The following is a 16,098-nucleotide window of genomic DNA, read 5'->3' as shown; positions in this document are numbered from 1 at the left end:
TGCAAGCAATGATCGGATACTGTTCACACGCTTTTCATGGATATTGTCAACGCCGGGGCCTGTCGTCATTAAATTAGCAATTACGGATAGAACTTCGCCTGGATACGTGGGGGTAAGAGAGAAGGAATGAGGGCAGCGCTCAAGAAAATGTGCGCACAACGAAGAGGAAGGATAATTAGATGATTTGAAAAATAGTTTCTAAATATATTCGCCATTTCCTCGGGATGAGATAAAATAACACCACCATGAAAAATAGATTTAACAACAATAGGTGACTTACGAATGTTCAACAATTCGTCAAGCAGCTGCCATTTTCGTTTGAATTGTTAGTATGTCTGGATAACTGGCTTTCATAATAACATCGTTTAGCTTTCTTTAGAAGCGATTTTAGTATACTGGAATACCTTTTATATCTCAATTTAAGCGGAAGATTGAATGGCTGGCGTTTAGTTTTCTTATACATGTTTTCTTTTTTTCGAGTTTAAGAGAGCAGCAGTTATTCATGGGGAAATGGGGGTATCATATTTTCTCGTAGATGATTGGAGCGATGCGCAATTAGTGATTAATGATATAATTATTTTTGACAGCTCATGTAGAGCCAATTCTGGGTCTAAGAGACCCAAAATGAATGAAAGATAAGTATTATGCATGATTTCAATATATTTTTCGCTATCAAAAACTGACTACTTAGTAGACTTGTAGTTACTGCAACGAGATGATAGTCCGTAAAGAAATACCGGAAAATGATCCGTGACATCACACTCTATCACACCAACCGAAGGAGCAGTGGAAAAATTGGAAAGGATATGATCAAGTAATGAATGTGAGCCATGGTCAGTACAACCCGTAGAGGTGCTAATTAAGTTTGCGTAACCATAGCTGTAGAAACAGGCCGTGTAGTCGACGCAGATGGGATTAGTCATGTCAAGCATATTGATTTTAAAATCGCCCATAATTAAGACGTTTTTATTTTCGAGTGATATTTTATGGAGGGCTAGTTCAAAAACTTTCAGAATTGAGACGCATCATTAGAAGGGGACCTATAAATAGCACCGCATATAACCTTCTGTGTGTCACCAGCAGATCAGCAATCAATTTCTATCCAAACCGATTCGCATTTTTTCACATTCAAACACAAATCAAGGCGTCTTTTTTAGGCAATGTGCTTTGAAATGTAGATAGCCGAACCGCCATAGGGGTTATCAACACGGTGGGCGTATTTGCATGAAAAGCCAGGAAAAGCATACAAATCTTTATCAAGGGATGATAGCCATGTTTCAGAAAATGAGATGATGGAAAATTGATGCTGAAGGGAAGTAAGCAAAGCGGTTATGCTATCGTAATTCTTCCGTAGGTTATGGACATTGATGTGAATGGCAGACAGGCCTTTAGATTCGTATAAGATTGAACGAGCATCTTCCGGGGAAAATGATGCCATGATGGTGGTTAGAAAGATGTAGAACGTCAGCACCAGTATGTCTAATTACGGAAAATGTCAAGGTCGTCTACATTATTTATCCGAAAGACTGTGCTGTTGTGCTCCTTCCTAGCCAGAATAACACATTTAGATGCCCATAAGAAGGCCCCCTTGTTTTCCTTCTTGAGCGTGTGCGCCTTCGAAAAAAGGTCCTTGTTATCAGGTGAAAGATGCTCATTGACATAAACAGGGGCCTCCTGCGTTTGAGGGAACCCAGGCATGTCGTTGTAGGATGAGTTTTCCTAGCTTTTGCAAAAAATTCCGCCTTCTTGTTTCGTGAGCGGAAACGAACAATTGCTTTTTATGCGTTGCATATTGCAATCACTCAGTTCAGCCCTTGGGCGCGGCCGGGCAGCCACCATTGACCTTTAGCGCAACCACGTGACGTGACGTCAGGACAGCCGGAGGAAAAGCTGGGCCCCTACTCGCGCGGTCGCGCGCGGCCGCAGCCACCACCTGATTCCCTCTCCTCCCGCTAGGGGCGCTGCGCCGGCGCGTGACGTCACGGAGGAAAAGCTGGGCCCCAACTGGCGTGGTCGCGCGCGGCCGCAGCCACCACTTGACTCCCGCTCCTCCCGCTAGGGGCGCTGCCACGGACAATGGAACCATAGGGGAAGAAAGAGACGCAAGCGCCAGGGCCAAGTTAATTCAGATATAGGTTTCATTAACATGCAAGGTGGCAGGAATAGACTGAAATGGGAGGAAATAGAAGAACAGTTAAGACAGGAGGAATTAATGGTATATGGTTTAGCGGAAACACATCTTAGAGACATGGAGCAACCACCCTGTAACCCAGACTACGCATGGGAATATTGCAATAGAACAGAGCGCAGCAGAAAGGGAGGTGGAATTGGGGCATTCATTCATAAAAGTATGAATTTTCAGAGGGTTAGACTGGGATGCAGGGAACATTTATGGCTAAAAGGAACAGTGGCAGGCAAGCAAACACTCCTTGGCTTTGTATACCTGTGGACAGGGGTTAATGCCAAAGAGGAAAACAGGAAAATGTTAGAATGTATTGCAAGCGACATTGATGAGCTAGGAGGACAGGGCGAGATAATTATATTAGGCGACATGAATGCACACATAGAAGACCTGGATGGGTACACGGATTCGACAGGAAGGATGCTGCAGGACATGTGTGACAGGCATGATTTAGTTGTATGCAACAGCACCGAGAAGTGTGAAGGGCTCATAACATGGGAGGCGGGGAGTCTGCACTCGACGATAGATTATGCACTAATGTCACAGAGGATGTATAACAGATTAGGGGTAATGAGCATAGATGAAGATGGTTCCAGAAGTCTAGGTAGTGACCACAAGCGTATCAAGTTGAGCTTCAGAAGAAAAAGCAATGTAGGACTGAATCAAGATAAACAATCAGGGGGAAATTTTTACTCAGAAAAGCATTTGGAAGTAGCAGCCAAACAAGTCGAGAATGTAATTTTTGAGGATAGTGAAACAGAATGGACTTATACCAAATTAACTCGATTACTGGAGCTAGAGCTAGCTAAGGTGCGAGTAAAGCTAAAAGGGAAAAGATGCAAACCCAAGAGTTGGTGGGATGAGGAGGTCAAGAGGGCAATAGAAAAGCGCAAGGAAGCATCCAGAGAACACAGATATTCCAAGAGGGGGGAACCAAAACCCGAAGTAGACAGAAAATGGGATACCTTCATAAAGTGTAGAAGGGACGCATCCTATTTGATTAATGAGAAAATTAGAAGAAAGGGTGCCCAATGGATGTCAAAAGTAAATAAAAAGGATAGAAAAACAGCCCAAAAATTCTGGAAACATCTAAATGCAATGAGTAATAAAACTAGGCTAGAACAAAGGTTTATTGTTACAGATGAGGGTATTCGACTAGAAGGGGATGAAGCAATAAAACACATAGGAACAAGGATGACGGAAAAATTTTCAGCAAAGCACGTGGTACATAATTTATCGAAGGAGGATAGACCGGTTACAGCAATAGCTTCACTTGAGCAAGGAGAGTGGGAAAGGGCAGAGAAGAAGGTTCCTAGTGGCACATCAACAGGACCAGATGGTATCCCGATTATGTTGATAAAGAAGTTAGGACCAAAATCCAAGCAAACATTAATACAGGTAGTGAACAAAATGATAGTGGATGAGAAAGTTCCCGATGAATGGCGATTAAGTAGAATGAACATGATATATAAGGGAAAGGGGGACAAAGCAGACGTAAGTAACTATCACCCCATAACAGTGACATCTGTGGTTTACAGGGTGGTGATGCAAATTATAAAGGATAGACTGCAGGCTTGGGTGGAGAACGAGGGGGTGTTAGGGGAACTACAGAATGGATTCCGGAAACAAAGGAGGTTGGAGGACAATCTATTTTCATTGACACAGTGTATAGAAATTGCGGAAAAGGAACATAGGCCCTTATTGCTAGCATTTCTGGATATTAGGGGAGCCTATGACAACGTTACTCAGGAGAATTTGTGGGACATATTGGGCACATTGGATGTGGAAAATGGAGTAAATAATCTTTTAAAAGATATATATAGAGGTAACAGAGTGCTCATAAAATGGGAAAAAAATGTATCAGAACCTGTAGAGATACAGCGGGGGCTTAGACAAGGATGTCCTCTGTCCCCTTTGTTGTTCATGTTGTACCAGCAAGGTTTGGAGGCCAAGCTAGAGGGGAGCGGACTAGGTTTCAACCTATCTTTTTTCAAGCAAGGGGAATTGATTAAACAGACATTACCGGGACTAATATATGCGGACGATATAGTGATGATGGCTGACAACAAGGAAGACCTGCAGAAGTTGTTAGACATATGCAGTACAGAGGGAGATAGATTAGGCTTCAAGTATAGTAAGGAAAAATCTGCAGTCATGACATTTAATGAAGAGGGCGGCGAGCATAGAATACAGGAGTTCGTGCTAAAAGTAGTGAATGAGTACAAGTATCTTGGGGTGTGGATAAATAACAGTGTTGAGTATCTGACAGAGCATGCAAAATATGTAATGAATAAAGCTAGTAGGAATGCAGCTGCCATGAAAAATAGGGCACTGTGGAATTACAATAGGTATGAGGTGGTAAGAGGGATCTGGAAAGGGGTGATGGTCCCTAGCCTGACCTTCGGGAATGCGGTCCTGTGTATGAGGCCAGATGTTCAAGCAAGGCTGGAAATTAGGCAACGGGGAGTAGGGAGGTTAGCTTTGGGAGCACATGGCAATACACCAAATCAGGGGGTACAGGGTGATATGGGATGGGCGTCTTTCTAGAGCAGAGAGGCTAGCAGTAAGATAGCATTTGAGGAACGATTGAGAAGGATGGAGGAAAAGCGGTGGGCTAGGAAAGTTTTCAGATACCTGTATATAAAGAATGTTGACACGAAATGGAGAAAGCGAACTAGAAAATTGACAAGCAAATATCTGGACAGCAGTAAGGGGGCAAATCAGCAATTATCGGTTAAGAAAAAGGTTAAAGGAACAAAGAGGGCTTTGTGGAAAACAGGGATGCTGACGAAATCGGCACTAGAAACATACCGGACCTTTAAACAGGAAATTGTCAAAGAAAATATCTATGATAATTGTAGGGGAAGTTCTTTGTTGTTTGAGGCCAGGACTGGAGTTTTGCGGACTAAGACGTATAGAGTCAGGTACCAGGCGATAGACACTTTGTGCATTGCGTGCGGAGAGGAGGAGGAAACGGCTGAACGCTTGATACTTTCCTGTGAAGGGCTTCACCCTACAGTGGAAGGCAGCGGGGCTGACTTACCCAAGGCATTGGGGTTTAGGGATAGTGAAGGGAAAGTGGATTTTAAGAGGTTAGAAGTAACCAAGCGAAGGTTATCTGATTGGTGGCTAAAAGCAAGACAGGAGTAAAATTTCACAAGACATGGCTAGGTGGCTTGAGCCACCGCCCGATGTAAAGGGTTCAGCCGTATCCATCCATCCATCCATCCATCCATCCATCCATCCATCCATCCATCCATCCATCCATCCATCCATCCATCCATCCATCCATCCATCCATCCATCCATCCATCCATCCATCCATCCATCCATCCATCCATCCATCCATCCATCCATCCATCCATCCATCCATCCATCCATCCATCCATCCATCCATCCATCCATCCATCCATCCATCCATCCATCCATCCATCCATCCATCCATCCATCCATCCATCCATCCATCCATCCATCCATCCATCCATCCATCCATCCATCCATCCATCCATCCATCCATCCATCCATCCATCCATCCATCCATCCATCCATCCATCCATCCATCCATCCATCCATCCATCCATCCATCCATCCATCCATCCATCCATCCATCCATCCATCCATCCATCCATCCATCCATCCATCCATCCATCCATCCATCCATCCATCCATCCATCCATCCATCCATCCATCCATCCATCCATCCATCCATCCATCCATCCATCCATCCATCCATCCATCCATCCATCCATCCATCCATCCATCCATCCATCCATCCATCCATCCATCCATCCATCCATCCATCCATCCATCCATCCATCCATCCATCCATCCATCCATCCATCCATCCATCCATCCATCCATCCATCCATCCATCCATCCATCCATCCATCCATCCATCCATCCATCCATCCATCCATCCATCCATCCATCCATCCATCCATCCATCCATCCATCCATCCATCCATCCATCCATCCATCCATCCATCCATCCATCCATCCATCCATCCATCCATCCATCCATCCATCCATCCATCCATCCATCCATCCATCCATCCATCCATCCATCCATCCATCCATCCATCCATCCATCCATCCATCCATCCATCCATCCATCCATCCATCCATCCATCCATCCATCCATCCATCCATCCATCCATCCATCCATCCATCCATCCATCCATCCATCCATCCATCCATCCATCCATCCATCCATCCATCCATCCATCCATCCATCCATCCATCCATCCATCCATCCATCCATCCATCCATCCATCCATCCATCCATCCATCCATCCATCCATCCATCCATCCATCGTCACGGCATATGTATAAAAGAGCTGCGCTCCTTCGCGGGGCAGTCTTATACCCCTGTCACACGGGCATTTCGAGGGCCCTCGAACCGATAGTCTATCGACTCAAAGGCGATCGAGCGCTGCTACACGGGAAGTTTCAATGGCGATCGAGTCAATAGCCTATCGAGTCAACGGAGCAGCACGGAACTTCATCGAGATATGCAACGCATTCTTGGCTTAACCAAGCTAAGCCTGGCCATTTTTTCGCTCTTGTTGCGAGTTGGAACCCTGTGCACAGTATCTAGATCTTCTGAATTTACGGGGCAATCCATCTCACTGCCGAGATCCCCAACGATCTTGATGCAATTTTCGCCCTGAGTCACAGGGACACCTCAGCTTTCAGATTGTTTAGACGCGAATATTGTTCTAGGTGGGCAACCTTGCACACGAGGGCCCCATTGCTCTCCTGTAGTTTCTTGTTCTCGGCAGCAAGACTGGCGTTCCGATTCTTTATGGTTTCAAACTCGTTGCTCATGAACTAAATAGGTTTTTTCAGCTCATCATCCTCATTACGAAGTTCCTTGACACTGCGCAAGGCAGCGGAACTTTTCACAGTGCCATGTCATCAGTGAGATTTCGCAGTTATGCTTCGAAGGATAATTTAAGTTCCTCGAGTTCCTTAGCGACAACAGCAACTGTGGGAGCCATAACCCAAGGAGCGATCTGAGACTAGCGGCCCAAAATCAGTATTTGCAGAAAAGTGGGTACAAAGATGTGCCTTTTACCTGGACAAAAGATGGGTTGCTGGTTAGCTCGGAAAGGTAGCCGGACCGTAGTCATAGATAGATCCCCAGTGAATGACCCGCGGCGTCGATGGCAGCCATATGGTAGCATGCATTTGTCTATTCTACTTTTACAATGACGGCTGTTAAGCACTCATTCGTGGGTTTCGTGTCGTGTAGTAGTAGAAGCCGTAGTAGTCGGCGTAACCGGTGGACACGCTGCCATGGGAACCGCTCGGTGAGTGGTTACCGTGGACGAAGCAGTGTATGCCGAGAGCGCAGGAATTCGTAACCTGCCGGTGGTCACCACCGGAAACATGCAGAGGGTAGTCGCCGTGGAAAGAGGAGGGTACGGCGGGAGAGCAAGAAGGCGCAACGGGTGGGTGGTTGCCACGGGAACCACCCGGTCGGTCATGGAAGGAGGAGGAGAGCTACTTTCCCGGGTTAGGTTTTTCTGTCTCCGGCGGTCGGGGCGCGTTGCGTTTGTGGGTGGTCGGGCATCCCGTGAGCAGGGCCGCACCATTGGGCAATCTTGACGCTCTCTCTGTCCTGGCCAGGCAGGCCAGTAATGCAGTCACGACAAATGAAGGAACAGAGCAAAACTCGCTGTACCCATTCCCATACGAATTCCCATAACCCGTTCATCCAACCCCTTCCGCTAGGTCCCAGGGGAGATCAGGGGAGTCTCCCCAGGCCCGCTCCCCCCGCTGTGGGTCGCTATGCAGCTTTTTATCCCCCCCCCCTCATTTTTTCGATTTTCCCTACCACGGGTGGAAAATATATGCCATTGCCATCGGGCCTTTTGATTTATTTTAAGATTGAATTAAGGCTGCTGTACGTCAGTGGTGCAGGCAGGGGCTTATTATTTTTCATTCTTTTAAGGTTGCCCCAACCTAACAAATGTAGAAGGAGGATGGTTTTGCGATAGCGCAGGATGGCGTAACCGCAGGGTGGTTACCGAATGAAACATCCGAAAACTGGTTACTTTGTAAGGAGCAGGGTGTGACGAAAGCCGAGGAATCGCCGGCCGGAGGATGGATACCATGGAAAGAGGAGGGTATGACAAAAGCGGAGGAATGAGTAACCGGCGGGTGGTTGAAAAGGATGTGCCCACAATGCGGATCCGTGAAAGTAGAACCGTGGAAGGTGAAGAGAGGATACGGTGAGAGCGGAAAATGTAGCGCGATTTTTTTGAGGGAGCGACAGCGAAACGCGGAGCCCGATGAAATGTTCATCGGTGGCACCACGCGCTTAGAGCGGCGGCGGCTCGGAGAGGAGAGCTAGTGGATTTTGGTGGTTTTAAGGGGTTTAACATTCCAAAGCGACTCAGGCTATAGGGGACACCGTATTGGAAGGTTCTAGATAATTTCAACCACATAGGATTCTTTGACGTGCACTGCCATCGCCCAAAGCACGAGCCTCTAGCATATGGCCTCCATTGATATGCGGCTGTCTGCGGCCGGGATCGACACTGCGTCTGTCAGGTCAGCATCCGGGCGCCATAGGCACAGATCCACCGCAGCAGCTTTAGTTGAAAAACGAGTATGCGCAGAAAACTTAAAAGGGCGCGCTACGAATATAGAGTTATGAAGTCGCTCTGATGTTCGCTACGCAATAATATCATGAAATAAAAATATCTTAGCAGCAGTCGTTGAATCTCAAGTTACACGTCCGAGACCATCCTGTGTTTTTTTCTCATGAAGATGTTCTCAATCTAAAAATGCTTGCAAGATTAACTACCTGCTTCAGTTAACACCACTATTTCATTATGCTTTTTTGCCTTAATTGACATGGCTTCTTTAATATGTACGCCGTAGCAAGCGCTCAATTTCCCAAACCTTGTTTGTAACGCCATCTTCCGATGTCATTGAGCGTCACTGTGTGAAGTGCCTTGCCTGCCAGCCGTCACTAGCCTTATGGGCTGTATGGTCAATGCTGGGTGTAAACTAAAAAAAAAAGATAAAGGGCTATCTTGGTTGGCTTGCACTACACGAAACGGTAAAGGTTACAAATAGGAAACAAACAAGAAGAGAAGCCTGACATGACTATAACTTGACGAACACGTTCTTCATGAAAGAAATTTGCCCACATGGAGTCAGTACCACAGTTACCTGAAAGACGTGTTTTTGATTCTGATCGTGCTGGTGATCCTGAGTGCCGTCCATGACGATAACCTTAAGTTTTGACGTGAGCATTTTGTCGCATTTTCTTGCAATTTGAAGCGTAAATTTGATGTTTTGACCTCCAAAAAAGAAACAATGCTCATAAAAGAGGTTTCTGTGAAACCATTACTGTAATTAGTACGATAAGATTCACTGGAGGCAAAAAACGCCTCTTCAAAAAGCCCTCTCCTGCACCAGCTTGAAGCCAGCTATCCCCGCGAATTCTTTTCATTTCCCACCTTTTTCTTTCCCTTCTATATTATGCTCCCTGCGAATCAATGCCGCAGCCTAAAAGAGCATATCTTTTCGCTATGCATGCCGTGCGCAATTCCGTCTGTTATCCTTGATTCAAGCTGGGACATTCTTTCGAGGAAAATTGTTTTTGTTTTGAGGAAAGGAAATGGCGCAGTATCCGTCTCACATCCCATTGGACACCTGAACCGCGCCGTAAGGGAAGGGATAAAGGAGGGAGTGAAAGAAGGAAGGAAGGAAGAGGTGCCGGAGTGGAGGACTCCGGAATAATTTCGACTACCTGGGGATCTGTAACGTGCACTGCCATCGCACAGCACACGGGCGCCTTTGCGTTTTTCCTGCATCGAAACGTGGCCGCCGCGGTTGGGTTCTAACCTGGGTACTCCGGATCAGTAATCGAGCGCCCTAACCACTGAGCCACCACGGCTGGTATATTCTTTCATTATTTTACAATTTTCGGTAATTAGTTATTATACCTGCTGTTTTCTATGCGTTCTTGCCAATGTATTTTTGTGATTTTTTTGTTTTAAGAGAAGTTTCATATACCGCACCCCTCATATAACGCGTTAGTTATTCGGGCATTGATGTATGAGAGTAAATAAATTTAGAAATCGATACATAAATGCGTCCGCTCTCTACTCTAGGCTGCTATTTCTGATTCTTAAAATTACTTCAGCCATAATGCTTCTTATGGCTCACTGCACTATTCTCAACTCATTTCAAAGTTTCTTCTTGTTCAGCTTGCTTCAACCCATGTATGACAACTCGCAGGTGCAATTATATTGTTTCCTCTTCCTAACGGGTTCTACATGTTTTAATAGAAGTGGCAAAATCATTGCACCTCATTTTTATCTGACAGATTATTCCTTTTGAATCGTCTAAATTTGCGGCCATCACTATAATGCCCACTAAAGAATTCCTTCAAAGTGAGTAATTTTCAAAGTGGACAATCAGGATTATCCTGTAGCACGCGACTTGTTGAATTCATCCACGACGTTGCATATGGTTTCAACAATGATACGCAGATAGATGCTGTTTTTATTGATTTCCGAAAGGCGTTTGACGGAGTCCCGCATAACTTGCTTCTACACAAACTGTCATATCTTGGTCTCACTGACTAACTTTACGGCTGGTTCAAAGATTACTTGTACGAAAGGCAGCAAAAAGTGGCCCTAAATGGTGTGACGTCACGAACGGTTAAAATTTTGCCAGGGGTGCCACAGGGATCTGTCCTGGGGCCGCTCCTGTTCCTCGTTTATACAAACGATTTAACTGAAGGCCTCGCTTTGAATGTGAGGCTGTACGCAGATGATTGCATTGTATATCACTCCGTGTCATTGCAGAAGATATGCGCGTGTTGCCGTTTTATCTGGAAAAAACATATGCAGTGTGTATTAAATAGAAAATGGACCTGAATATAGCAAAATGCTTTCATGCGGTAGTGCACGAACAAAAATAAAGAGTTCTCTAGCCCAAACGTCTTAAATAATGCTCTAGTACAATGTCTCGACGGAGCGAAATATCTGGGCGATGACATCAGACTGGACAAATCGTATTGAAACTACAAGCACTAAACAACGACGCCTCTTGCAACTTTTTGAAGAAATTTCAAGTGAGCACCAAAAACCCTGAAGGAAACATTGTACCTCTGAAATATTAGGCCGGTGTTAGAATACGTGTGCGTAGCTTGGGACCGTTTCACAAAAACCCTTGAATATAAGTTAGAGCATATTAAAAAAAGGGCTGCTAGATTCGTCCGGAGCATCTAGGACTTCAAAATTAGAGGTTCTCAAATCAGGGATTGTCTAGGCTGGAAACTGCTCTCCTCACGCAGGAAAATCTTCCGGTTAAAGGTTTTGAACAACATTAACAACGGTAACACAGGAATCGATAAGAACACATTTAAAACAACCTCATTATCAGTCTATGAGACGGGGAAATTCCAGAAAAAACAACAGGCCATATCAAAGTCGCATAAATGCATTTAAGTTTGCATTCTTTAAGCGCTCAATTGCAGGTTGGAATTTACTCCCGGATGAGGTAGTATCTGCGCCTAATTTGTCACCTGCCATCGAGAATTTTATTGAAACCTGTTTTACCTTACATGCAGTGTTCATTGTGAAACTGAGTAACTTTTTTTTCTTTTGTGTGTCTTTTACACTTGGCATTGAATGAGTTTCCGTCCTGTTTGTTAAAACGACCGTTTGAATTAATATTTTTTTTTTGCTTTAGAACTGATTGTATGCTTTCACTTCCGCTTTTCTGTTTGCCATCTTTGTTTCGCAATCTTTATGTTTGCATTTAACCCCCTACAATAATACCCAATGGTCGCTGCAGGCAATTGTAATAAATAAATAAATAAATAAATAAATAAATAAATAAATAAATAAATAAATAAATAAATAAATAAATAAATAAAAACAACAAATAATAAATAAATAAATAACAACAGATAATGAATAAATAAATTAAAAAGCAACAATAAATAAATAAATAAATAAATAAATAAATAAAAAATAAATAAATAAATAAATAAATAAATCTTCCCTGCAAGCTTCTATAATGAAATCAATAATTATGAAAGACGGCTCTGATTTCAGTGCATACTTGGCTTCAGGGAGCAGCAGACTAGACATTTTTAGGCTCAGGCGCCTGGGAGTACGTTTGTGTTTAAAACAGCACGAATCGAAATTAGCTCAATCTTAGGAACATTAGCCTTAATTTGAACTGCTGTTTAAGGCAAGGGCTGTCTTGTCTCGGTAAGGTGCTAAGCGGGAAGAAGCAAATGTGCGCACTCTGAAGGATTGCCTGAGGGCAGTAGAACCATAATAAATTTTAACGCCTACTAATGGGGCACCGCAGGGCAGGTGCGGGTTTAAATCTCCAGTGCTGCCGGGTCCCCACTGGTGATACAGTGGGTACAAGGTTTCCCTTGGTTTGGTGCTCGGCTTCTTATGGTGAAATGCTTGGGAAATGGGTCTTTGACCCAGCGTTGAGTAAACAAAAAAAACCTTGCCATTTCGTTCGTTTGCCACAGATGCCATTGCGCCAGCAAAATTAATCACCACTAACTTGCTAATGGGCAGGATCAACTACTGACCCTAGGCTATATCCTGTTACATAGTATAAAAGAGTAAGAATGATCCGGGAAAGTTGCCATGGAATTTATGAAAATTTAAATAATATTTTAGCCTGCTCGTGAAAAAAAATGAAGCTACCCTGCCAAAAGCAAAAAGGTTAGATTGCCGTAGCTTGCAGAGCTTCTGCGCTATCTGTAAAGATAAACGCGTTTAGCAAAAATGTTTACGCTGATATTCAAAGTGGCTTGGAAAAGCGAGAGGTGCTTGCAGGCGTACCATGCGTCCAGCTAAGCTCGGTTCGTCATAGATGATTGCTAGATATTTTCGTCTTTCTAGAACTTCCGCATAGTGTTCAGTTTATCTGCCCATGGGGTGAAAGCCCGAACGGATGAAGGCCACCCCAGGAACCTTGTTATCAAGCACACGCAAACTCGTGTTGTTGCATTCCCCTGACACTTGTCCTTCGGGCTCTGAGAACGTGATTAAGCAAGCAGCTATGTGGGGCAGATAACGAGAGGGGAAACAAATAACAGCGCCTGTGAATGTAATGCGGCCTGTCATATCATGTGCATTGCCGAGTGTTTTCGTGCAGGTAGCACACGCGGAATACTCGTTTAAGAGCTCCGAGATAAGGAGTTCCGCAGAGGTTTACAACAGTTCGTATCGATAAACTTTCATCATGAACATGAAAGTTTTTATATCGAAGAAGCCTACTTTGAAAAGGGTGAGGATTAATGTTTTCTTCTCTGCATGCAGCCCGGCAGTGGTTGTAACTGGTTTTGACAAACCAGAATGTAACTTACAAGCCGCGTCGGCTTGAATAGCGCGAGCGATTTAGTTTATAAAACCGTGAGACATTTCTCTCATGCCTTGGGAACGAGGGTGAGGCCTTGTGAGCGCGAAAATGAGGTGATTTTCTGAATGCACACGAGGTAATGTTGAGACCATGCTGCTTGAACTAACAAAACACTTGTCGGCAAAAAAATAAAATAAAGAAAGTCGAAAGAGAGACTTAATGCTTGCGTGTCAGAAGGCGTAAGCCCGCCCGCTCACTTTGTAAACGCAGTCGGCGCGCGCAGCGGCATAATGTAATCCAATGCAATTCTACCTCTGCATGGCTCTGCGTAGCCGCCGCCTCAATTCTGCCGCACCCCAAATCCGAATCCTTTTATTCATCATTTTTTTCCATAATAAGCCAGGAAAAAACACTGGGACAGGAACAAAAAGCTACTATCTTAGTAGCTTGACGGGGTTCCTGCCCCTGTCTTGGCATGGGTAGCAGACAACAGGCACTTATGTACAAAACTTAAATAACGCCATAATCATACACGCGCTCAAACACAACATCGCATAAGTCATTTACAGGCCAGATTAACAACAACAATAAGACAGAAAACATAAAAAAGAATAGAACATTCAAATGCACATTTGTGTCAAATACAGTCTTTGCCACTCCGGAATCAGTAAAAAAATAGTAGAGTTACATGCTTAGTGATATGAGGTATTCTTTCCATTTTTTCTTTGAGATGTTACATATGTCAATATTATTTGCTTCCAATAGATTAAGGTACTTCGGTATGTGGTACTGTAGTCTGTGTAGGCCATAATTTGTGCGTGAAAAGGGAATTGACCAGAATTCTCTTTTTCTATTGGGATAGGGTGCTTCTGGATTTTTCCTGAGATCGCAAAGATTTATAAAAGTTACGCTGTCATCTTTTATGGCTTCTTTGTATTTCATAATGAGGTTAAATTGGTGGACATGCTGTAAAGGAAGCACATTAATGGAGGAAAATAGTACTTGTGTATGGGCATCATAGGGAGCATTTGCTACGTGACGAATGGCTTTCTTCTGCAGCAGACGCAATTTGTTTATGTTGCATTGTCTTGTGTCAGCCCAGATAAGGCTACAATAATTGATATGGGGGAGAAACAAGGAAATATAAAGCATAATTTTAATTTTCACTGGAAGCATGTGCCGGAGCCGAGAAAGCAAACCCGTAGCTTTCGCTAGCTTTCCTGCCACATGGTCCACGTGCGTATTCCAACTTAAGTTTTGATTAAAGATTATCCCTAAGCTTTTAACTTCACTTGCTAGTTTTATTTCCTCTGATCCAAGCTGCATGTTGAGATCCCTAGTAATATTTTTTTTTGCACAGGCGCAAATAACAGAGCTTTTGTTTCTCTAGTATTGATTTCTAAACCGTTTGCTTTAGTCCACTGAAGCAATTTCATTAGTGTTGTATTTGCGGAAACCTTTAAATCGTTTAAGTCATTCGACTGGAAGAAAAGGCTAGTGTCATCTGCATATATAATGAAATATGCATGTCTGTTAATATTTATTATATCATTTATATCGATGTTAAATAGTATCGGTCCCAATATGCTGCCCTGTGGTACCCCTGCAGTAATATTTAGTACACTATAACGCCATTCATTAATTACAACACACTGCTTGCGATGATTAAGATATGATTTAGGAAGTGCACCAGGAATACCGCGGAAACCATAATGGTTTAATTTGGTAGACAGGATTGTATGGTCGATTCTATCAAACGCTTTTGAGAAATCGATCAAAACACCCGAAGTAAGTATATTTTCCTCAAAACCTTTAAGCAATAATTCTTTCTGCGTTAAGAGGGCCAACTCTGTAGATCGAGCTTTACGAAATCCAAATTGCTGCTCCGAGAGAATCGTATGCTTGTCACAGAAAGACATTATTCTCTTGCATATAACCTTTTCTAATCCTTTGGAAAAAAAGGGTAGCACAGAGATTGGCCGATAGTTTGATAAATTGTTTTTGTCACCAGATTTATGTATAACACTTACTCTGGAACACTGCATGCTTTCTGGGAAAGTACCTGCTTGTAAGCAAGCATTAAAGATAAAACTAAGTTGGGGTACTAGAAGGTCGAGGACATATTTTACAGGTTTGATTTCTAAGTCATCAATGTCTCTGGACTTGCTGTTCTTTAGAGACATGAAAACAGAATATATTTCTTCATTAGTGCATGACTCAAAGAATGCAGTTTTAGAAGTTTGTGAGCTTAAGAATGTCTTAGCGGCATTCCTGTCAACCGCGTGCGAACATGAGGAGAGAGTTGAAAAATGTTCATTAAACTTTTCTGCAAGTTGACGAAGAAGAAGGAGCGCCGACCAAAGAAAACAAAAAAAAAACATAAACAGACGTTTCGGCTCCCGTACGGGAGCCTTGTTCACATTGAAATGAAGCAAGCAGCTCAGTGGCATTACATATGCTTGAAAAGAGGGCGCAGGGAGCGTGCGTAGATTGGGTTAAGATTTCCATCGTTGCGGTTGAGGGTGTGACTAGTAGTTTGGATGATTAATAATT

The sequence above is a fragment of the Amblyomma americanum genome, chromosome 10, assembly GCF_052857255.1.
Source record: "Amblyomma americanum isolate KBUSLIRL-KWMA chromosome 10, ASM5285725v1, whole genome shotgun sequence".
Classification (NCBI taxonomy): Eukaryota; Metazoa; Arthropoda; class Arachnida; order Ixodida; family Ixodidae; genus Amblyomma; species Amblyomma americanum.
Note: the sequence above shows the minus strand (reverse complement) of the source record.